We start from the raw sequence: 24,779 nt of genomic DNA on the forward strand, positions 1-24,779 counted from the left end.
ACAACTTTGCCACATTCTTCATTAATAAATTACAAACCTCACTGCACAATTCTCCACACCATAAACTGTCAAACACATCTTACCAACAAACATTCTTCTCTCCACTCTCTGAAGCAGAAGTCTCTAAACTCATCCTTTCCAGTCATCCTACTACTTGTCCGCTTGATCCTATTCCATCTCATCTCCTTCAAGCCATTTCTCCTGCAGTTGTACCTGCACTCACTCACATCGTTAACACATCCCTTCTAGGGGTGTAAGAAAATATCGATATGTGTGAGTATCGCGATTAATTTGTTTGGTGATACTGTATCGATTCTCAAAAACGGAATATCAATATTCAAAAGACCCCAAAAAAAAGGATTAATGACAGTTGTTTCGTTTTGAGTTCATCTCCCGACCGCTAGATAGCAGTCTTCATCTCTGAACTTAAACAATGACAGGGAATACTAGCATTAAAGCACGCCACTAATGTCAGCGTTAATATAGTTCTCTGCCAATAATGGAGGATGAAAGAATTGTTCCAGTTCCTGTTTCAGTATACAAAGTGTGGTGTCATTTGGGCTTTTGTGGTAACGTTTGCCCCGGGATCATGGCGCCACCTCGGTCTTTACTTTACTTTACTTTTACTTTTGTCATTTAGCAGACGCTTTTGTCCAAAGCGACTTACAAATAAGAAAAAGTAACTAAAACTAAAAGTAACAACTCTATAAATACTATATACCCACATATTTAAGAAAATTCATTAATTAATTAAAATTGACACATGCATATAACAACATTTCAATAATAAACATATAAATGAAAAAACTAAAATAAAAAGCGATACTTCTATCCCTTGCCGATGTCCCTGCCCGGTGGAGTCGCACGGTAGAGTTGATGGTCTTTACACTCTTCGGTCTTCACACTAAGAGGGCTTCACACGATGACTGCCGCGACCGCTGCCGCGGTATAATAACCTTTTTTATGCCACTCCAACAAATCACCATTTCAATTCAGCTGGACCCACTTTCCTGTTTATCAACTAAAAATGGCCAAGCAAGTGCACACACTGACAAGATACGCGATACAGTACGAGACCAAACGCGTTTTCAGCACCTCTCAACACAGTAAACAAAATAAGCGTTTCCTAGCAACGGCAAATGCGCTAAACACTGAGACAAGTAAATACACTTACGAGCTGATTTTAAACTTCCGCTGATAGACTGCTTCTCTTAAAGACTATTTCATTACACTGCCTTCTGCTGGCGCTTGAACCCACTTTCCTGTTTATCAACTAAAAATGGCCAAGCAAGTGCACACACTGACAAGATACGCGATACAGTACGAGACCAAACGCGATTTCAGCACCTCTCAACCTATTCCACCACTTACTGCGTCCCATGTGTAAAGAGTCTTCGTGCGGCTGCAGCTTTCTCTTGTGTTGGGGGCGTTTTGTGCAGTTGGGACAGTGCTCGTGTTGCGGTCTCGGCGATTCCACGCGGAACATAAATACAAACCGAAAAACCTGTGAAATCCAAGCTGAAATGTTCTGAGAATGTTCAACATCTGTATTTATTTTATTGATTTACAATTGTTTTGTTTTTAGAAATCCTGCAAGCACTTTATTTTTCATTGATATTGAGATGATGTAATTTTAATCTGCAATCTGGCTTCAGAAGTGGACATTCAACCAAAACTGCCTTGCTCTCAGTTGTTGAAGCCCTAAGAATTGCAAGAGCGGCTTCCAAGTCTTCATTACTTATCTTGCTGGATCTGTCTGCTGCTTTTGATACAGTCAACCACCAGATCCTCCTGTCAACCCTATTGAGAAAGGGCATCTCAGGAACCGCACTCCAGTGGTATCTTGGAGAGGTGAGGTCTCTAAGTCGCAACATCTAGCTACTGGGGTGCCTCAGAGCACAGTTCTTGGACCAATTCTCTTCTCCGTCTACATGACATCATTAGGTTCTGTCATTCAGAAACATAGCTTTTCCTATCACTGCTATGCTGATCAGGGCTTGAAAACGAAAAAAAAAGAAGTCAATCGGTTCACTCCGAGCAGAATCGATATTGTAACGTTTCCGTTCCTGGGTTCCTCTGTATTATTACCGTTCCGAAACCGGTTCGCGTAGAAAAATTTACGGTTAATACCGTTATTTTTAAAATTGTCTTTGCCTATAATAATAATAATAAAGTGTTTTCTTTACACAAAAAGAAAAAGAAATAAAAAAAAATACAAAAAAGAGATGGTATCTTAATCCGCTGCGCTTAGTCACATCCAATACAGCATCATCTTTTCTAGATTTAGAAATTTCTAAATGTAGGTTACTAAACAAAATAAAAATATATATTAATGCTTTAAAGACATTAAAGTATTTTTTTAAGATATTTAAAAATGTTTGCTGCAAATTGTAAAAAAAAAAAAAAAAAACGCTACTTGTATAAAATTGCATTTTGAGGAAAAAAAAAAACAAAGGCTAAGCATTTTATTAGGCTATTATTCTGAAATGATGTAGGCTAAAATACCGGTAAATCAAAAATGTTTACAAACATTATAAACACAGTTATTATTTTCTCTCCACAACAAATCTTCTAAACTTAAGGATATAGCCTATATGCTATAAAAACGTCATTACAAAAACAAATTAAAGGTGAAACTGATGCCTACCTCTCTCACTCGGCACGAATCCAAATGTTTCCATATTCTTGATGTATACTAAAAAAAAATTTCAGCACTGAGGCGGTGATCGTGCTAAACACAACAGATTGGACAACGGAGCACAGTAACTTTTTACACGTTCCTTTAACTGTATTTTATTTTGATAATGAACTGGCTAAAATGTCGCAAAAATATGTGTCTTCGTGCGCGAGAGGTGCCAGCGCGATATGGCCATACCAATGCTGGTTGGTTATACAGATGACATCATTCAAAACTGTCAAGCTATTGCAAAACAAATAAAACTGTAAAGCTTTTGTAAAATAAAGAAAACTACTTTCTGCCGTCTTGTTTTCCTTTCCGAGAACGTTGGAATGCGTCACAATGAACCGTAGGCCTAACTCAGCATATATTTTTTTCTTTCGTTTTGTTAATCTGTCAATGATTTACGTCAAATAAATTTAGTGTATAGGCATAAATATTCCTTTTTATGTAAGCCTATAGTTTTATTGTGTTTTCTCTGTTCACAGAAGCGTTGCAGGTGCGTAAGATCTGTTGAATCCATCTTACACTGTCGTCAGATAAACTCTAACGCCGGTGTTCTGATGATTTGTGCTACCCTGTCAGATTTTGCTACCTCCCATTAAAACAGATGGTAGTAGAATTCATTGCCATTGCCACTAGAGTTCACAGCTGAGCGCTCGCGGGCATTTCACTCGCTGGATGCGTCAGCATCACATTTGCATAGTATATACTACTTGAATTCCTGATTGGTTGACAGCAAATTTCAAATATTAAATGGAACGATAAAATAACATTATTAACGGGTTAATGGTCATTTCAAATTTTCTATTCTGCTCGGAACTATAAAATTTGATTTAGTTTCTGTTTCCGGTTCTGTTCCAGTCAAAATTTCGTTAGTTTCCGGTTTTCTTTTTCGTTCCTTGAACCGGTTCAGAGCCCTGATTTTGATGACACTCAACTCTACGTCTCATCCCATCATGATGATCCAACAATAGCTGTTCGCATCTCAGCATGTCTAACAGACATTTCTTGCTGGATGAAGGACCATCACCTTAAACTCAACCTAACTAAGACAGAACTGCTTGTGGTTTCAGCAAACCCATAACTTCGTCACAATTTCACCTTCCAGTTAGGTTCGTCAACCATAACTCCTTCAAAAACAGCCAGAAAGTTGTGACTGATTGATGATAAGCTGAATTTCTCAGACCACATTGCTAAAACTGCCCGGTCCTGCAGATTTGCTTTATACAATATTAGGAAGATCAGGCCCTTTCTTTCGGAAAATGCTTCACAACACCTTGTTCAGGCTCCTGTTCTGTCCAGACTTGACTATTGCAATGCTCTCTTGGCAGGTCTTCCAGCGAATTTCATCAAACCTCTACAATTAATCCAAAATGCCGCTGCAAGATTAATCTTTAATGAGCCGAAAAGAACGCACGTCACACCTCTGTTCATCAATTTGCACTGGCTACCAATAGCTGCTCGCATAAAATTCAAGGCATCAATGTTTTCCTACAAACTACCTCTGGCTCTGCACCCCTTTACCGAAATTCATTACTTCAGGCCTATGTGCCCTCTAGAAACTTTATTTAGCATTATTGTGTCATCTCAAATAGGCACAAAATCACTTTCACTGACTTTTTTCATTAACTGTGCCCACCTGGTGGAACAACACATCTGTTCCATTTTTATTTGACTCTAGCACTCTCTATTCTAATTCTATTTTATCTATATGTCTTCTTATTTATTTATAAAAAATAAAAAAAACACACACACACACACTTGACCCTCTATCAATTGCTTATTTATTATCTAACTGTTACCTTTTCTTGAAAAACTAACACTAGCTTTCTTTTTTCTATTCTATCTACTTGTTTCTTTAAAAAAAAAAAAAATCCAGCTTTTTTTTCTATATTCTATCTACTCGTTTTCTTGATAAAAAAAAATTAAATATATAAAAAACCTTGCTACGTGTACTGCGTTAGTCTAACTGAGACTTGTCATAGCACTTGCATGTTGTTGCTCTTTGATTGCTTCTATTGTCCTCATTTGTAAGTCGCTTTGGATAAAAGCCTCTGCTAAATGATTAAATATAAATATAAATATATCATTAAACGAAAAATACGTCAAAGAAGACCACAAACTCTTCAGCAGCTGGAAACATATATCAGGCAAGAATGGCACCAAATTCCAACACCACAACTCCAGAAACTCATAACCTCGATGCCCAGACGTCTTCAAACTGTTTTGAAAAGAAGAGGAGATGCTACACCATGGTAAACATGCCCCCGTCTCAACTATTTTGAGACCTGTAGCAGGCATCAGATTTGAAATGAGCTCATTTTGTGCATAAAATTGTAATTTTTTTCAGTTTTAAACATTTGTTTTGTTATCCATGTTCTATTGTGAATAATACACAGTCATGACAAACTATTAGGTAGCAAGGCCCTATTTCAGCTAACGATGCATGTTAATTAAAGCCCTTTCAGAAAGTCTGCGAGGTCAACGCCTCTTATTTTTCTTTAAAGAACATGCTTTAATCAGTCTGTAATTACAGGATGTTCCTGAACATTCACACATCAGGGGTTACACTCTACTAGCATCATGATTTAGATTTGGCTCTGTTTCCCGCTGCTACGCTATACTTGGATATGCGAAGGACCTTGTTAATACCTATGTGCCTGATGGAAGTAGGTGTGAGATGTGTCTACTTAAGGTGAGGAGGAAAAATAACAGAGTTTGTCTCCTAATAGGTTCACACTATGCCACGGGATTCATCAATGTGTTTGAAGCAAAAGCCAACGAAAGATGAAAGTGTAGGTGTAGCAGACACTGACTCATTCAGGAAATACACAGTTAACACTCTGTTGAATTTGCTATATTATTATTCAAATATTCATTATTACCACACAACAAGCACTGTCAAAGCACAAATCCAAACTAACAGAAACAGAAACCAAAGGGAAAAACAGAAAAAGGATTTACACAAAAATTCAAATTTGCTCTTTTTTCTCTCATCAAATTTACATGTTCTCACGTTTTTTCTTTTTAAACCTGATGTGAATGACCTTGACATGACACAGATAAATGTTTATAGGCTACTTATAACTTATTTTTGTCATATTTGGAACTTGACAGCCCCAGTACCCATTCACTTTCATTGTATGGAATTGTAAACATTGTCCTAAACTAAATCATTTTGCATTTCACGGAATAAAGAAAGTCATGAGAGTGATAAATGATGACAATTTTCATTTTTGGCTAAACGGTACCTGGAACATAGTAAAATCTTCTCAAGCTTAAACTCAGTCAGATACTGGATCACAGGACCAAGACAGCAGATGATGTGGCTCTCCAGACCCATACAGAGGGAGTAGGAATCTATTTCAAAAGAAAACAAATGCGTAAAAACATACTATATTATTTAATTGTACTGACTAATGTGCAATTGGACAAAAAAGATGTTTTAAAGTCTCTGCCTTTCTGTATACACTACCATTCAAAACTTTGGGGTTAATAAGATTTTTTTTTTTTTATGAAATTAATGCTTCTATTCAGAAAAGATGCATTCAATTTGATCAAAAGTGACAGTAAAAAAAAAGTAGAATGTTAGATTATTATATTTCTATTTTAAATAAATGCTGTTTTTTCTATTTATCAAATAATCCCCCCAAAAAAAATATATTAAGCTGCACAACCGCTTTCAACATCAAGTGTAAACATTTTTCCTGAGAACCTAATCAGCATATTAACAAGATTTCCGAACTTCTGTATACTGTATCACAGGAATAAATAATAATATTTCAAATTTTAATTGTAAAATGTGTGAAAATGAGTTTTAACTGTATTTTTAATCAAGTAAATTCAGCTTTGTACAGCATTAGAGTCTTAAACAAATCCTTTAAATTGTAGTGTCACTGTCAAGATTTCCAGACGTTCTACTCGCATATAACAAATCTGCAAACAAAAAGATTTACTGAGAACTCTGTATAAGATTGTCACAATACCAATATTTAAGCAATCTATATAAATCATGGAAATTCATAACTCTTTCTACATACAGATTTTGACATCATAACAAAATCTAATGTTTTTGAAATCACTGAAAAATGTCATTAAAAATACTAATTAAATTAAAATAAAAGCACCTAGTCTTAAATTATTTCTTAATTAAGCAAATGTTTCTGATATTTTTTCCCAAGTAATTATTCAAGTTAACAGTCAGTAATTAAATAATTAGGCAAACAATTCTTGGATTGTTTTTAGTTATCTAACAGCAGTTTCAAGTGTTAAAGTAATTAAGAAAATGAAATGCAAAATTCACCAAATGTGAAACAGAATTACTGAAATCAATCAGATATAAACATAAATTCAATGCTTTGTAATTAGCTTGAATTTAATTATAAATTACCTACACAATTTCCCCCTTCAGGTTTAACTTTGTGTTCATGCTCATGCTGGTTTTTGCCACGAATACTGTAGAAAAACGACTGTTACATTGTTTTAATTTTAAAATCTACTTGGTATTGAAGCGCCAGTGCTTCTGACATCCCTATTTTCAATAAACATGACAGAAGGTGTTTGGGGACAATAATTAGACTGAAGACTTGTTGCTTGTCAACATTTTTCAATGTATGTGACATCAAGCTGCATTTGAGATACAAAGCAAGGAGCATCAGAGAAAACTTCAGTGATGGCGAGGGAGTCTGTTGTGTGCAGTTAATGGATCCCACACAAGACAAAAAGGTGATTTAGTCCCCGTCTTTCCAGGAAAAGCCACCACCCTTTGTCCTACTCATGTCCAGCCTAAAGGACAGCAGACATTGATCTGCCACCCTTCTGCCTACAGGGAATGATTTTTCAATTAAACACACTGACATCACATCAGTTTGGGCCGACATCTCTATCCTAAAGACCAGCCGATGATTCATCGTGACTGGAGGTCAGACAGCAAAAAACAAAAAAGAGACAAAGATAAAGCCATTTACCCTTTTCCTGGTTTCCCACAGCTGGATGAGGGGTGTCTCTGCTTGATAATTCTCATTGCGACTGGGTATTCAAACATGGAGTTTTCCCGTTTCTCAATGCGAATTCTGTCATCTGCTTGGACACTGAAAGAAGAGACAAACAGTAGGTTTACACAAGACAACAGGAAACTGCACCAGGTAAAACCTTTAGGAGAAACGGGAAAATGTTCTTGCATACTTTGTATATTCTGTGTACCGTATTACACTTCTCAAAAAAAAAAAAGAAAAGAAAAAGTAAAATTACTGACTACATTGACACAAAAAAGTCTGTTATCGAAAATCTTTTTTATAGATGATCATAGATCATAAAGTGTTTGTGCAAAAGGGTGAAACAAAAAAAGAAAGAAAAGAAATTAAAAAGTTTTCCTTTACAGGTCCTTAAGCTCACTATAGTAGAGTTCAGTGATCATGGGTTTGATTTCCATGGATCTTACATGCTGATAAACACAGTGTGATGAAAATGTAAATTACATTTTGCCTAAAGACAATTGTGTTTTTTAGAAAACTAATTTAATGGATAAACCAATTTTCACTTATCTTAATGCAAAAAGAAAAATCTAATTTATTAAACATATTATTTGAATTAAATATTTATGACATGCAATTATTTATTGTCCTTATGGATACATACATACAAACAAACAATGTAAACTTATCATTCATACGTTTATTAAATGTTTTTGAAAGACGTCTCTCTTATGCGCACCGTGGCTTATATAACTATTTTAATATAAATATATTTTTCAGCTGTCATTACTCCAGTCTTTAGTGTAAAATGGTCATTTAGAAAATATTCTAATATGCGCTGATTTGCTGCTCAAGAAACATCTCTAGTTATTATCAGTGTGAAAACACGTTGTGCTGCTTAATATTTTTGCAGAAACATGACATATTTTTTGGGATTCTTTAATGAATAGAAAAGTTCAAAAGAAAAGCTTTTTTTGTAAAAGGAATCTTTTGTAACATTACAAATGTCTTTAAATGTGATCAAATGTGTCCTTCCTGAAATTGTTATAATTACTATATTACGATAATGAAAATGTAATGAGAACCACCTTAGGAACAACAAAAAATAAAAATAAAAAATTACAGTAATGAAAATTTGAGGATGCTTAACTATTAAGTTATGCCACAATTTATAAAGAAAATTACAAAAACATTTGGCCCAAAATGATTTTTTTCCCTTCAAAATAATTTTTTTCTGTTTTGATTTTAGGATGAAATATGAGCTTGACATGTTTGTGAAATTACTAATTAAGGTTACTTAACATTCAGAAGAGACTAATTCCGTTTTTTTTTTGGTCTCATCCTAAAGCCTTCAATACCAGTGGATTTTCTCAGTGCATTTAAGGTGCATAATAGTCTCACACACACACGCGCTTCACCATCAGTCCATTCACTTTTGCTTCCCCACCATTCAACACCACAGAAATCTCAAGGACGCAGGTTTTCTTTGTATCTCTGTACTGTTGCTGGGGCAACCAATGAACATACAGTGCCCTCCATAAGTATTGGAACAGTAAAGACAAAATTGCTCTGTTGGCTGTGGAGTCAAGACATTTACAAATATGATTAAAAGATGAATATGACACAAAACTACAGAATGTTACATTTTATTATTAGCCGTTTCAACACATACATGTTTTACCAAATAAAAAGAACAGCACTTTTAGAGTTCATCCCACTCATTGATGTGAGCATAAGTATTGGGACAGTTGAACATAATGCAGATATAAAAGATTAAAAGCTATTATTTAGTTGCAGATCCCTTGCGCACAATCACAGCAGTGAGTCTGTGACCCGTAGACATCACCAGACTCTTGGTCTCATCCTTTGAAATGCTTTTCCCAGCCTTTAATGCAGCCAGTTCCAATTGTTGCTTGTTTTGGGGAGTTTCTGCCTTTACTCTCCTCTCCAGCTGGTGAAATTCATGTTCAATCGGATTTAAATCTGGAGATTGACTTGGGCAATCTAAGACTTTCCATTTCTTTGCCCTTATTAATTCCTTGACTGAACTGGCAGGGTGTTTTTGGTCATTGTCCTGATGCAATATGAAGCACTTCCCAATGAATCTGGTGGCATTTTCTTGAATATTGGTAGGCTAGATGGTTTTGTACCCTTCCAAATTCATTCTGCTACTGTCATCATACATTAAGTCATCAGTAAAGTTGAGAGGGCCTGATCCAGAGGCAGCCATGCATGCCCATGCCATTACACCACCTCCACCATGCTTTACAGATGGGATCATTGCAGTTCCCTTTTTTCTCCACATTTTTGCTTTCCCATCCCATCAGATAAAGGTTCATCTATGTCTCATCGGTCCATAAACACAGTTCTGGCTCACCTTTGTGCTTTTTTGCAAACTCTAATCTTGCCTTTCTATTTTTGGTGCTGGTCAGAGGTTTGCATCTTGCTGTGTAGCATCTGTAAGTCTGTGTCAAAGTCTCCTGAGGACAGTAGATTGTCAGAGCATCACCCCAGCTTTCTGGAAGTTGTTGGTGATTTTACAGACAAGTCTTTTAGGATTCTTTTTCCCAGCTTTTATGATTTGTCTGTCATCAACTACTATTGTTTTCTCAGCCGATCAGGTCGTTGTTGGTTGCTGATGTCGCTGGTGGTTTCCAAACTATTGATTTCTTCATGCCCTTTGTTTTTGCTAGCGCTCTAACTGACTTCCTCGTTTCTTTTAGCATCCAAATTGCTTGCTTCAAAGTCAGCTCCTTCGTCTTCATCCTGGTTTGTGTGTGTCATCATCAAATGCAAGATTCAGAATGCAGAAGTAATGGATATAACGGATACGACACATTGCCTGCTTTTAATATCTGAAGAATTAATGCAACAGGACACAGCTGATCACTTAGAAAGACCTGTGAGGCAACTGTTTCAGTACTTATGCTCACATCAGAGAGCGATGAAACTCAAAAAGTGCTGAACTTCTTATCTGGTGAAACATCTATGTGTTGAATCACCCAATAATAAAATGTGACATTCTGTAGTTTTGTCTCATATTCCTCTTTTAATCATATTTGTAAATGTCTTGACTCCACAGCCAACAGAGCAATTTTGTCTTTACTGTTCCAATACTTTTGGAGGGCACTGTATGTGGCCTATGCAAGCGTGCAGCCAGCTTTATCTTCCCCAATGGTGTAATCGACTTGCTGAAAAAAACAAATAGTAATAATTAATTTAAAACAGTATTGTACCCATGGGTGACGGTTTCCACAAATCACAACTATGCAAACACAGTCACAAGAGGTAGCTGGCTCATAATATGTCTATGGCTTTTCTTAACAATAAGATTTATATACATGCTTTAGAGAAGGCACTGTTCACTGTTTTGTCTTCATTTTCAATATTCTTGCAGTGAAAAATGTACTTATCCAAATACAAATATTCGATATAGTCTCTCAACTAGTTAGAGTATGCATTACTGACATAAATCATGTTGGCAACATTTTGATCCATTAAAGGGACATTTCATCTAAAAATGAAAATTTTGTCATCATTTACTCACCCTCATGTCATTCCAAATCTGTTTGTTTCTTATGTTGAGCACAAAAGAAGATATTTTGAAGAATTCTGAAGAACCAAACAGTTGTTGGTCCCCACTGACCTCCATAGTAGTGAAAGAAATACTATGGAAGTCAATCGGGACCATCAAATTTTTGATTACCAGCATTCTTCACAATATCTTCTTTTATGTTCAACATAAGAAAGAAACTTATACAGGTTTGAAACAACACAAGGGTAATTTGTCATTTTTGGGTGAACTACCCCTTTAAAAATGCTTCAAGGTAAATGTCACATCCTTCCTTTTTACAAAATGCAACCAAATTTAAATGGTCATGAAAGATTGGGTTAAAACTTTGCATTATATTATTTGCATACATGTGTGCTGGTTGTACTTTAAACCGTTTGTATCTCAATGTTTATTCTTGTCCTCGCAGCTCGCCAACAGATGCTTAACCTGAGAGGTAACTAATTAAAAGACCAGTTCCAAACCTCAATGTAGAAATTGTATTACCCTCACTGGCTATCAAAGCCAAATAATGAAAACAGGAGGAAATTTTCCAAGATATTCTAAGGAATAAACAACAGACAAAACCCTGTGATGAAGCGTGATTGTTTTGTGCATGAAGAAATTAAAGTAGTTTGATCGGTACGGCAGAGAAGCATTCAGAATCCATTTCAAGTAACCAGTATGCACTGGGAGAAATTGATGGCAGTGGCACCTTCAGCAATTCCTCTGAGGCTCTCATTAACCCACAGCATTGTAACCACTCGGCAACAGTTGCTATGGGCCCTCCCGCACTATCTCACCCCTGAGAACTGAAGCGCACAGCACATGGTTGGCAGTGGAAACCAGTATACCTTACATTAGTCTATACTGCTGTATAATATTTACAGCAACATGAAGAATGAAATGGAAAAATAGAGAACAAATGTGAGATTTTAACATTGATGATAAATTGGCCACCCATAATCAGTATTTTAGAAATAGGAAAGACTTTCGTTCATCTTCAACACAAATTAAGATATTTTGATGAAATCTGAGAGATATCTGACCTCCATAGACAACAACACAACACAAGTTCAAGGCCCAGAGAGGTGGTAAGGACATCATTAAAATAGTCCATGTGACATCAGTGATTCAACCATAATTTTATGAAGCTACGAGAATAATTTTTGTGCAGAAAGAAAACAAAAATAATGAATTTATTTAGTCATGGTACTGTTGTGAATGTGTGTCGAAGTCTGACATGGAAAAGAAGAAATTGTTGAACAAAAGTTGTTATTTTTTTTTCTTTGCGCACAAAAAGTATTCTTGTAGCTTCATAAAATTAAGGTTAAACCACTGATGTCACATGGACTATTTTAACGATGTTCTAACTACCTTTCTGTGCCTTGAACATGGTAGCTCTGTTGCGGTCTATGAAGGTTTGGAACAACATGAGGATGAGTAATTAATGACAAAATTTTCATTTTGTGGTAACTATCCCTTTAAAACACTTTTCAGGGTGCTATTAATTTCCTACTTCCATTTAAAAACAAACATAAACCATCACCTGATAGAATGGAGGCTTACCGACAGCACTTAGGAAAACCTGCATAGCTCACACACTCCATTTTAACAAGACTTGAATTTAAGCTAACAACAGTGCCCTTTAAAGCTTGTATGCAGACATAAATGCCTACGCAGTGATTTGACAGTTGTTCAGGTGGATAGGTCAGAGGCTTTAACCTTTAAACACTTTGATATATAATTCTGCTTCGTGCTTCTTTTTCCCCCAGATTTACTAGCACCTTTAATACAATATTAGAGGTTTATGTTCATGGAAAAACGATAATAGGGTGATAGAGGAGAAGGACAGCAAAGAACCACAAGGCCAGACATGTCTGGTTATAAAACACGAGGAGGTAAAATGAGGCAAAAAAAAAGTAGCAGCTGGAGACAAGACAGGCAGGGAGAACGGGACTGAAAACCCATAATTAGAAAAAGAAGAGTTGAGGCCGTGAGTGTGATCGGACACTTAAAGCTTAGGTGTGAAATTTCTTCACAAATACACCAATCAGGACTGCAAAAACAATGACTGTTTATTAAACAGGTCTCTCTGTCTGCCATTGGTCAAGCAAACCTGCCTCCAAACTCTTACCGTTGGCGTCACCATGTCAGGTTGGTTGGGATTCTCAAACAAATATTCTGAAAACACCACAAAGACACTATGTACACTGTTCAGCAGTAAAAATAGGACATTACATAAAGATATAGATAGAGAGGCTGCATTCTTGCCTGGAGTATGTGCTCCTCACTAATTTAATCTATACCTTCCTCAGTCCTCTTAGTACCTTTAAGCGTTGCCCTTGGCAACAGTGATCACAGTCACAGGGATGGGCAAGTCAAAAATAAATCAACAACATCTGTCTAATTTAAAAGACAAAACAAGAGATGTTGCCCCTTTTAACTGAGCAGTGTTTCTCTCAGGACAACAATGGTAATTTCTTTTTTTCCTCAGGAAGTTACTAGGTTTGGCTTTGTGATGACCCTTGGCCACCTGTCGGGACTCCCAGCAAGTACAGAACCTAATCCATCACCTTCAAAACTACTAACTCACTTATTTACCCATGAATGTTCATTGTTATAGAAGATGACGTCACAGAAGTGTGGTTACGTTTGACCATTGAAGGTGGCTGTGGAACCCAATTCATGACCTGCATGCTCTTCTACAACAGGGGTATCCAAACCTCTTCATGGAGGGCCACTGTCCTGCAGAGCTTAGCTCCAACCCTGAACAAAAGTATTCAAGGTCTTCAGACTTACTAGAAACTTCAAGGCAAGTGTGTTGGAATTGGCTGAAGATAAACTCTGCAGTATATTGGCCTTTAGGAGCAGGATTGGACACCCCTGTTCTACAGTTAGTACATGTGAATGCAGAGTTGAAAATGTGTTGGTGACTACAAAAACATGTTGAATTTCTAATTGTTCATCACATTTTTTTACATGCAGCACTAGATGCCAGCTGGGTTACTAGCCATTATTCACTGGTGCAATACAACTTGCTTTTAAGGTTCCACTGAGGTGGTTCTTCAACTGTCATTACTGTCCTTAAAGTGTCATGAAACCCCCCGTTTCAGCACTGGTCTTTCACACCTTAGATCTGAAAAAGACTCCAGAAATGGGCATGTAATGCTGTGGAAAAGTGGAGTGTAGAGGGGAGAACACAACCAACCACAGATCTACAACACACACATTATACAGACAAATGAATATTAAAATATCTTTAAAACAGAAAGAATAAAGGCAGTTACTTTTTGTTTACTATTGGGTCTATAATTTTTTTCACAGACAAAACTAGAACAATCAGTAACCAGTTCTCAACTCCACAGGACCTCCAATCAACCACATCCACTGCTCTAACTCCCATCTTCTCCTTCTGTCCCCTCACCGAGGCAGAAGTATCCAAACTTCTCCTCTCTAGCCATCCTACAATATGTCCTCTCGACCCAATCCCCTCACACCTTCTCCAAACAATCTCTCCCACACTCTTACCGGCACTCACACACATTATCAACACATCTCTCCTTACAGGCATCTTCCCACAGCATTCAAGCAGGCTCGGGTAACCCCACTGATCAAAAAACCTACATTAAACACTTCTCTTTTAGAGAACTACAGACCTGTCCCTCTCCTTCCATTCGTAGGAAAAACACTCGAACGAGTTGTCTTCATCCAGCTCTCACGGTTTCTTTCACAGTACAACAAACTGGATGCTAAACAGTCAGGTTTCAGGAGCGGTCATTCAACAGAGACTGCGCTACTCTCAGTCACTGAAGCCCTGCGAATTGCAAAGGCTGATTCCAAATCATCAGTCCTCATTCTGCTGGATCTTTCTGCTGCTTTTGACACTGTCAATCATCAGATTCTCCTGTCTACCCTCTCATCACGGGGCATCACTGGGATTCCACTTCGCTGGATTGAATCCTATCCCACCAGTAGATCTTTCAGGGTGGCCTGGGGAGGGGAGGTATCCAAACCACATCAACTGGTCACTGGAGTTCCTCAGGGGTCGGTTCTTGGACCCCTCCTCTTCTCCACATACACTACATCACTGGGTCCCATCATACATGCACATGGCTTCTCCTATCACTGCTACGCCGATGACACACAGCTCTATCTCTCTTTTCAACCAGATGACCCAACGGATCTCAGGCTGCCTGGCGGACATCTCGGCATGGATGAAAGAGCATCACCTACAGCTCAACCTGGCAAAGACAGAACTTCTTGTCTTCCCTGCCACTCCGACTCTACAGCATGACTTCACGATTCAGTTAGGCTCATCAATGATTACCCCATTTCGGTCAGAAATCTTGGTGTAATCTTTGATGACCAACTGACCTTCAAAGAGCACACTGCAAAGACTGCTCGATCCTGCAGGTTTGCACTACACAACATCAGAAAGATCAGGCCCTTTCTGACAAATCATGCTGCACAACTTCTTGTCCAGGCCATTGTCGTTTCTAGACTGGACTACTGCAATGCTCTTCTGGCTGGTCTGCCAGCAAACACAATCAAACCTCTACAAATGATTCAGAATGCAGCGGCACAACTGATCTTCAACGAGCCCAAAAGAGCGCATGTTACACCTCTCTTCATCTCCTTGCACTGGCTACCAGTGGCAGCTCGCATCAAGTTCAAGACACTGATGCGTGCATACAGAACTACCACAGGCTCAGCACCCTCCTACTTCCACTCACTACTACGAACCTACATCCCCTCCAGAAGTCTGAAATCTGCTAGCGAGCGACGCCTTGTGGTACCATCACAGAGAGGCTCAAAATCACTCTCCATGACATTCTCGTTCACCATTCCTGGCTGGTGGAATAATCTTCCCACCCCTATCTGGAATGCTGGATCCCTGTCAATCTTCAAGCAACAACTGAAAACTCATCTCTTTCGGCAGTACTTGACTTCATCCTAAACTCAAAAAAAAAAAAAAACTCACTCTTTCCCTCTATCTTTCTCTCCCTCCCTTACTAGCTTGTACTTATTTGAACAATGACTGAGACTTGGTGTTACGAGCACTTCCTCTGTCTGATTGCCTCTTCAAGATGAATCGCTTTTTGTATTCCCCAATTGTAAGTCGCTTTGGATAAATGCGTCTGCCAAATGACTAAATGTAAATGTAAATCATTGTTTGTGTATCACAAAAATCCATTGTGTCATTGAGTTCATGATCAGACATACCGCTTTACCAGTGCCCCTATGTAAGGAATAATTGACGACGGGCCGTTGAATTATTAGAAAAATAATGTAAAACCTTAATGCAAGAAATTAATTTTTGGGTGAACTATCCCTTTAATTATCTGGTACAGGTTTGTTCTATTAGGGTTGAAGCTAAAATCTACAGGAAGGCAGACCTCGAGGAGCAGGGTTAGTTAAGGTATTTTAGATAACAACAGCAAGAAGCTGAGTGAATGTTAAATGAATTTCAGTTCAAATCCCCCTCAATCGATTTTACAATAAAAGCTGTCAACATGCTCCTGACCCTCAAAAACATACCCTTTTGAGTAGGGCTGTCACGATTCCTCAAAATAAATTTGAGTACATGATTATAAAGTTCTTGAGTGCATTTTGCCCATGTCCATTGATGGAAGTGGTGCATGAAATATAATATAAAAGTACCTGCTAAATGACTAAATGTAAATGTAAATATTCCACGGACAAGAATCCACGAAAAGCATTATTAGCCTATACCATTTTCTAAGGCTGCACAAAATTATTTAAACCATTTAAAAACCACAATAAAACATGTGCTGTTGTGAGTTCACAAAGGATATGATTCAATTAAATATATGCGCTTTATGCGTGTAGGTTACGTGCATCTCAGAGTGCCTCCATTCACAGTAAATGCTGCTCAACACAAACAGTTCGCTTACAATCACAGACAGTCTCAAAGTCCATCTTTGCAGATAGTGTAATTCTGAGATGTATAATGAGATTATAGCGTTCATCTGGGAACAATGTGCACCATTCTATCAGATCCATAAGGTCAATCGTTTATAAAAAATATGCCAGCACAGGAGAAGACATCATTACCTTTGTAAATATGCCAACTACAGTGCCCTCCAAAAGTATTGGAACAGTAAAGACAAAATTGCTCTGTTGTCTGTGGAGTCAAGACATTTGCAAATATGATTAAAAGATAAATATGACACAAAACTACAGAATGTTACATTTTATTATTAGCCGTTTCAACACATACATGTTTTACCAAATAAAAAGAACAGCACTTTTAGAGTTCATCCCACTCATTGATGTGAGCATAAGTATTGGGAAAGTTGAACATAAGGCAGATATAAAAGATTAAAAGCTATTATTTAGTTGCAGATCCCTTGCGCACAATCACAGCAGTGAGTCTGTGACCCATAGACATCACCAGACTCTTGGTCTCATCCTTTGAAATACTTTTCCCAGCCTTTAGTCGTGACGTATTGTCAAGTATGGTGACCCATACTCGAAATTGGTGCTCTGCGTTTAACCCATCCAAGTGCACACACACAGCAGTGAGTAGTGAACAAATGCACACACACACACACACACACACACACCGTGAACACACACCCGGAGCAGTGGGCAGCCATGCTGCAGCGCCCGGGGAGCAATTGGGGGTTCGGTGCCTTGCTCAAGGGCACCTCAGTCGTGGTTTTGAGGGTGGAGAGAGCGCTGGACATTCCCTCCCCCCACCTACAATTCCTGCCGGCCGGGGGCTCGAACTCGCAACCTTTCGATTACGAGTCCGACTCTCTAACCATTAGGCCACGACTTCCCCCAATTCCAATTGTTGCTTGTTTTGGGGAGTTTCTTCCTTTACTCTCCTCTCCAGCTGGTGAAATTCATGTTCAATCAGATTTAAATCTGGAGATTGACTTGGGCAATCTAAGACTTTCCATTTCTTTGCCCTTATAAATTCCTTGACTGAACTGGCAGGGTGTTTTTGGTCATTGTCCTGATGCAATATGAAGCACTTCCCAATGAATCTGGTGGCATTTTCTTGAATATTGGTAGGCTAGATGGTTTTGTACCCTTCCAAATTCATTCTGCTACAGTCATCATACATTAAGTCATCATGTGTTAATGTTGAGAGGGCCTGATCCTGAGGCAGCCATGCATGCCCATGCCATTACACCACCTCCACCATGCTTTACGGATGAGGCTTTATGCTTGGGATCATTGCAGTTCCCTTTTTTTCTCCACATTTTTGCTTTCCCATCACTTAGATAAAGGTTCATCTATGTCTCATCGGTCCATAAACACAGTTCTGCCTCACCTTTGTGCTTTTTTGCAAACTCTAATCTTGCCTTTCTATTTTTGGTGCTGGTCAGAGGTTTGCATCTTGCTGTGTAGCATCTGTAAGTCTGTGTCAAAGTCTCCTGAGGACAGTAGATTGTCAGAGCATCACCCCAGCTTTCTGGAAGTTGTTGGTGATTTTACTTGATTATTGCGCCAGATTGAGAGTATAGTTCCTAGCCATATTGGCCTAGAAAATCGCAACTTTTCATTTTCCGTCGGTCTTAGTACACACGATGTAACTACAGAAGAGTCAAGCTTTAAATAGGAAAATTATCGAAACTCTTTGGTCATTTTTGAGCGAGATGCTAATGGTCTAATCCGATTCAATGATCTATGCTAAGATAAGCTAAAAGTGCTACCGCCAGACCCAGAGATCGGCTGAATGGATTCATAAACGGTAAAACTCAACTGTTTAACTCTAGGGGAGTTGTAAAATGAGCCTATTTTCAAAAAAAGTGGAGTGTTCTTTTAAAGATTAAGTGGACATTTTAAATGTTGTTTAGTCATAATATTGATTGTTTTTACACTTTACAGTGTGATCTAATCCTTGTTTAATATAACAAGGTCAAGGATAAAATCACACTGTAAACTGCATTTGAAGGGCATTTGATAATACATAATATATATGTTACGATTATATTATGTTACAATTATATTAAATATATATAGATATATTTATTTAAATGGTTTTATAACAATTTATTTTATGTTTTGTTCAATAAAACCACTATTATTGTTTTTGATACTTTGTTTGAACCAATTATTATTGCCTCATTGGTGTTATATCTACATTTTAAGACATTTTAGTCTTAAGTCTAATATTCGCTAAGGTCTATTTTTATTACCACCAAAAATTATCTGATTATTCGATTAAAGATAAGGATAATCGACCGATTACTCGATTACCAAAATAATCGATAGTGACAGCCCTACTTTTGAGCTCAAGTACAGATCTCAGTGACCAGCGGGGGAATTTGAAACTAGATCTTCTTCCAAAGAGTGAAATCACAGAAAATTAGCAAGGAACTGGCTGTGCAGTTGGGTGGACCAGGAGTGAAAACCAGCTCAGATGTGTTCCAGAGGAAATCTGGATGGCCTGAACACCAGGGTGAAAAAATATAACCTTGATTTGTCAAAGAAATGTTACCTGTGATTCCAGACAATAACAAATCACAAGGGAGTAGCCAGAGAGTATTCAGTATTTGGGTTTGCAGGTATTATTTCTGCTTTCAGCCAACTTACTCATCCTACATGCGAAAACATTACAGAGTGTAATAGGAGCTGTCTGAATAAAGGACCATCTAGACATGTTCATCAGTCTTTTAAAGTCTGTTCATCGCTTTTAAAATGATGAAAATTGCGTGCGCAGATGTGGATTTGTTATATGGCAAATCCAAAGAAAATAAAGTAACACATTAGTTCATAGTGCTCCAAGACTTAATTAAGGAGAAACGTGGTTGGGTCAGCCAGTGGAAAAGCAGTATAGCAATCTCAGATGTGCACACAGTTCTACTGAGTTTTGGGATAATTTTTGCAGAATTCTTCTTTACGCCTGCATGTGAAATACATAAGGTTTTTAATAAAGTTATTTGTGATCTAGATGAACACTAGATTTCTTTCTCTGTAATGGAGGAATAATTCAATCTACATCTAGCCACCACACATTCTCTTTCTCTCTCTCTCTCTCTCAGATGTTCCCATTAGGGGTCGCCACAATTGAATTATCCACAGATTATCTGGCACAGGTTTTACGCCAGAAACCCTTCCTGACGCAGTTCAGTACTGAGAGTGCACCAGCTTGTGCAACCCCAGTGCTGGAACTAGATAACATACCATCACCTGGGTTATACTTATACATTTTTTACAGCAAAATCACAAAAAAACTCTATCCTGTGTCAGTGAAAAGCTATGTCCAGCACTTTAATGCAGACACTTAAACTGAGTGATCATGAAGCACCAGTACCAGCTCAGCCATAATGAATATCATCCATTCTACTTAGCTATGTTGAGCAACCCTGTCTACCCTGGCCACAGGCACTGAAACAGCCAACGAAGTCTGGTTGGGTCTTTAAAAGAAGTTTGAGTTCAACTATGAGGGAAATACTGCTAGCCTTGCAGCACCCTCGTGGAATTCTTCTCAATTTGAGGTATCCTACTGTGGCAGTGAAAAATAAAGTTGAAAAAGTGCATTGATTGTGTAGGGTAGAAAATATACACAGACTGCAAATTATGTGTATGTATATTTGACTTTGTGTGTACATAAAAACATTTAGGATAGATTTCTGTGACTTAACTATTAGCATACATGCGCTAACACACTTAACTGTGCTGCTCAGGTGAACAACATAAGTTTGAAAAAGAACAAAATATGTATTTTCACTTTTTGGATGTTCTCGCAGGCAATGAAACGATGTCAGTAATGAGGTGATAGTCATTTACTGACATCTAGTGGTGACAGTCAACAATTGCTAGTCACTATGAGTTGCAAAGCTTATTGCTCTATTCACAACTGAAGGCATATTATAATTCAAAACAATTTCAAAGCATTGAGAGAAAATTTCTTCCATAACAGAAGATTTTAATTATTAGCTAAGATGCATTTTTGGTATGGATTTCAAGGACTGAGAAATCCTTTAAGCAATCATTATATAATTTGGAATACAGCTTCAACACACTCACAGAAAGCATTATTTAAAAAAAAAAAAATTAGAAGGAGAAAAAAACTGAAGAACAAACAGCAAAAAACACAAAATAAGATTGGTGCAAATAAATGCATCAGTAACATGGCTAGTATTTTCTATCATGTACATTAACTTAAGATGCATAATAAACTAGGGCTGAAACTAACGATTATTTTTCTAAATCAATTCATCAGTGCATTATTTCTTCAGTTGACTGATTAATCAGATAAAACATTATTTTCATTATTTAAAACATTAGTTTTTTACTGAAAACAAAAACTATGAGATAAGCTATTCCAGTGTTTTCTTCAAACAATGTGCAAATTAAAGGCTATAACAACAAGCATGGTGATTGTATCTATGTAGCCTATGCTGATATGCAACAAATATATAAAAAAAGCCTTATAACATATAAAACAGTTTATTTGGTTCTTTTGATGCTGAAAGGCAATTTAAATCTATATTTTAAAAATTATAAAGTAAAACAGTTTTAAGTTTTAAAGTTTAAAAAATTCCTATAAAGTTTTAAAAAATTTAAAATTAAAGGGGTCATATGATGTAATTTCAAGTTTTCCTTTCTCTTCGGAGTGTTACAAGCTGTTTGTGCATAGATAAGATCCCTGAAGTTGCAAAGACTAAAGTCTCAAAACCAAACAGATATTCTTTATGAAAGTTAAGACTCTGCCACACCCCCCTAAAACGGCTCATTCAAACACGCCCCCACATATCTACATCACGGTGTGGGAAGATTTGCATAAGGTGTGGTTTCAGTAACCGCAGTAGAGTTGATTCAGCCATGACGGGGAGACGCTGTGTGTTTCCAGGTGAAAGCAAAAGCACTTTATTTGGCCTTCCGAAAGTAGATGCAACAGAACAGCAACGCATTTTATGGACGACCGTTTCATGAACCTAGGAGAGGAGGTCATTCTGACTTTGCTATGACAGTCTGGCACTTCTGAATCAGCGACTGTGTGTATGGTTTGTTATTAGTTTAAGTATTTGCTATTGACTGTTCAAATGTGGAGTTTTGCACGTCGTGTGTGTGTGTGTGTGTGTGTGTGTGTGTGAGAGAGGGAGACACGGTCACACAACCGCGGATTGTGTGTGTGTGTGTGTGAGTGAGTGAGTGAGAGAGAGAGAGAGAGAGAGAGAGAGAGAGAGAGAGAGAGAGAGAGAGAGACACACACACACAGAGTCACATCACAGCAGAGTACCCGTCAAAGTCTTCTTAATCGTCTTAGTCGGCTTGTTTGCAAACACATACGAGCATCATCATACGATTCTGTTCCCCTCTCGGGACTTGAACTGATGGTAAATATAAGGATATATATAAATATAAATAACAGTCTTTACATTTATTTTGAAAGCTAAAGCTCGCGATTATGGTAAGGGGTGTTACATTTCCGACGTGGCTTGTGATGTTCGGCCAATCACAATGCACTGTGCCAGTTGGCCAATCAGAGCAGACTGTGCTTGTCGGAAGGAGGGACTTTGTAGAAAACAAAGCGTTTGAGAGAGGCAGGGCATAGAGGACCTACAATTATGTACAGTATTTGAAAAATTATTTGTTTTTTGATCATTAAAGCATGTCAACATATTCTTTTACACCAAATACACAAAATAATGATCTTTAAAAAAAGCATCATATGACCCCTTTAAAAATGCAGAAACACATTCCCTGAATACCTGACAGCTCATACCTCATTAAACGATATGCTTACAAGTATGTTTGAAGCATTTAATAAAGAATTCTCATGTTTTGGGTAGCTAGGTAGCACTTTTTCCACAGCAGCTCACTCTGTGTCCTCCATTATTTTTCAGGTTCTTTCTGTTCATGGAAATGCATTGTTCATGGCTGTAAAATTATGTGACTGGAGTTTTTGTGCACAGTATTCAGGTATGAGTAATCAATAATAAAACGAGTTGTTGTTTTTTTTTTTCATTTTCGATAACACAATTAGCTGTTGCAGCCCTATTATAACCCATCTAAAATGCAGCATCACACAAACATGTTCACAATCATCACAATAAGATTTCTAAATGAAAAAATATTAAATGTTCTGTACAAGAATATTTACCTGGACAGAGCAATGTTGCGTAATAACCTCTCAGTCGCCTCTGAAAGGTCCGAAGGCACCAGGATCTCTACAGGTTGTATTTTCAGTACCCTGGATTCCAACTCTGAATGGGATACATTATCTTTAAAACAGTACATCATCAGGTCCCCAATGCTCGGCTGCACCACCTGTATTCCAGAAGGAAGACAGGGCTGTTGTACTGAGCATTAAAAGTTATAATAATATGAGATTGTTTTAACCAGCTAAAACTTTTCGTTGTATTACAACAATGACACTACAATGATTTCTTACCACCATCCCTACAGTCAGCTCCTTGCTCTGTTTATCAAAACTCTCGCTCACGTACATTAAATAGTTGTTGCCACTGTCCTGCACCACATCTTTAGCTTGCTCCAAATCTCCCAGCTTCAGCGGAGGATTCACATCTGAGAAAAAGGCAATTAATCATTCATTGCAGGCTCTGTACTATTTAAAAAAAAAAACAGATACTGTGGCCATTTTGTAAATAGACACACTACCCTTCAAAGGTTTGGGCTCACTAAGTTTATTTTGAAAGAACTGAATACCTTTATTCATCAAGGACGCATTAAATTGATCAAACATGGCATTAAAGACTTTTACATTCCATTTCAAATCGATGCTGTTATTTATGACTTTCCATCCAACAAAGAATGCTGTTAAATGTATTGTTTCCACAATAAATAAATAAATAAACAGAACAAGTATAATAAGATAATAAATGTTTCTTGAGCACCAAATCAGCATATTAGGATGATTTCTGAAGGATCATGTGACACTGAAGACAGGAGTAATAATGCTGAAAAAATTCATCTTTGCCATCACAGAAATAATTTACATAAAATATGTTAAACTAGACAGCGGTTATTTGATATTGTATTAATATATCACAATAGTACTTTTTTACTGTATTTTTGATCAACCAAATGCAGCTTTGGTAAGCAAATGAGACTTCTTTAAAAAAAAAATTTTTAATCTTTCCGATCCCATTTCTATTCTATTCTATTCTATTGACTGAATGGCTAGATGACAGAGACCAGTGATGCACAATTACATGTAATGACCAATTATATATAAGACTCATTTATTAGATTTTGCACTGTTGTGTTGAAGATAGATGAGGCTAAATTCAAAGCACTGACAGACTTTAAAAGATTTGGAAAGATACCTCAGGGTCTTTCCAGACAAGGCAAATTTAAGTGAGTGAAGTGACATACTGCCAAGTATGGTGACACATACTCGGAATTTGTGCTCTGCATTTAACCCATCCAACGTGCACACACACAGCAGTGAACACACACACACACGCTGTGAACACACACCCGGAGCAGTTATATTTCTAAGAAGGGCTGAAAGCTTAATTTTTGAAAGTAATGTAAAATGTACACCTGGATTTAGTGGCTTCACTGGTTGTTTATAATGATTTTTATACTTTTTAGATGAAACTTTGTATTATATAAAAAAAGA

At 37.4% G+C, this 24,779-nt stretch overlaps 1 pseudogene across 1 annotated transcript in view; it reads right to left on the reverse strand.

The window, feature by feature from the left end:
- LOC306869460 (DNA mismatch repair protein Msh3-like) overlaps positions 1-23,870 on the reverse strand; it is a 60,849-nt pseudogene extending 36,979 nt beyond the window's left edge. The window contains exons 1-5 of the transcript in view: positions 23,861-23,870; positions 23,586-23,719; positions 23,295-23,461; positions 7,648-7,770; positions 5,932-6,040 (exon numbers count right to left, since the gene is read on the reverse strand). The product of the transcript in view is annotated as a DNA mismatch repair protein Msh3-like (transcript). The remainder of the gene's footprint in view (positions 1-5,931; positions 6,041-7,647; positions 7,771-23,294; positions 23,462-23,585; positions 23,720-23,860) is intronic.
- Positions 23,871-24,779: the final 909 nt, after the last annotated feature.

Source organism: Barbus barbus, assembly GCF_936440315.1.
Source record: "Barbus barbus genome assembly, chromosome: 5".
NCBI classification, from domain to species: Eukaryota; Metazoa; Chordata; class Actinopteri; order Cypriniformes; family Cyprinidae; genus Barbus; species Barbus barbus.